The sequence below is a fragment of the Myotis davidii genome, unplaced genomic scaffold (genome assembly GCF_000327345.1).
Source record: "Myotis davidii unplaced genomic scaffold, ASM32734v1 scaffold604, whole genome shotgun sequence".
NCBI classification, from domain to species: domain Eukaryota; kingdom Metazoa; phylum Chordata; class Mammalia; order Chiroptera; family Vespertilionidae; genus Myotis; species Myotis davidii.
Genome location: NW_006294875.1, coordinates 621535 through 622562, shown reverse-complemented (window position 1 = coordinate 622562; position 1028 = coordinate 621535).

Sequence of the window (1028 nt, the reverse complement as noted above, 5' to 3'; positions counted from 1 at the left end):
TAGTTTTTTGAAGTTTAGAAATATATTTTAAAAGTAAAATGAAACATGAAATTGGTTTTAGTAGCATATTTTATTTAACCCAATATATTTGAACTATTATATTTTTAACATGTAATCAACATAAAAATTATTACTGAGATATTTTGCGTTTTTTGTACCATGGCTTTGAAATTTCCCACTTACTAGTATAACACATCCCAATTCTGACTGACCATACTTCAAGTGCTCAGTAGCCACTTATGGTTAGTGCCTCCATACTTGAAAGCACAAATTTAGAATATTTGCATAATTGCAGAAAGTTTTATTGGACAGTGCTTATCTACTTAGTTTGTGTCATTTGCCCCAAGTTAGAGAGTCTGTGGGTGGTAGGGGTAGTTGGCAAGAAGCCAAAATATCTCTGGTTGGCTGGAACTCTGCACCTTAAATCTCCTAAAAAAATAAGAGGGAAGGGGTTCTTATGGAGCCTCTAGCTTTTTGGTGTCAAGATTAACTTGGCTGGTTGCATACATCCTAGATATAAGAAGATACAGATCTCAAGCTCAGGTAGACCTCATGAGGGAAAGATCCAGGTCTCTCTTATTCACTACTGTGTCCCCAGCCCAGGACCTGGCCTCTGGGTGGCCATCAAGAGAACTCTGTTAAATGTTGATTAGCAACATCCTTGTAGAGCATCCAAAATGACAGTGGAGTAAGAGGAAGCTACACTCACTCTTCCTAGAACCAAACTAGAATTACAACTAAGATATAGAACAATCAACCTGAATAACCAACTGAAGGTTAGCTGAACAGAAGTCTTATAACTAAGAATTTACAGAAGCAGCCACATCAAGACTGTTAATAAGGGTCCTGGCTGGGTTGACTCAACAGTTAGAGCATAGACCTGTGGACTGAAGGGTCATGAGTTCAATTCCCAGTCAATGGCACATACCTCAGTTGCAGGTTCAATCCCCAGACCTGGTTCAGGGTGTGTGGGAGGCAACCAATCAATGTGTCTCTCTCACATGGATGTGTTTCTCTCTCCCCTTCCT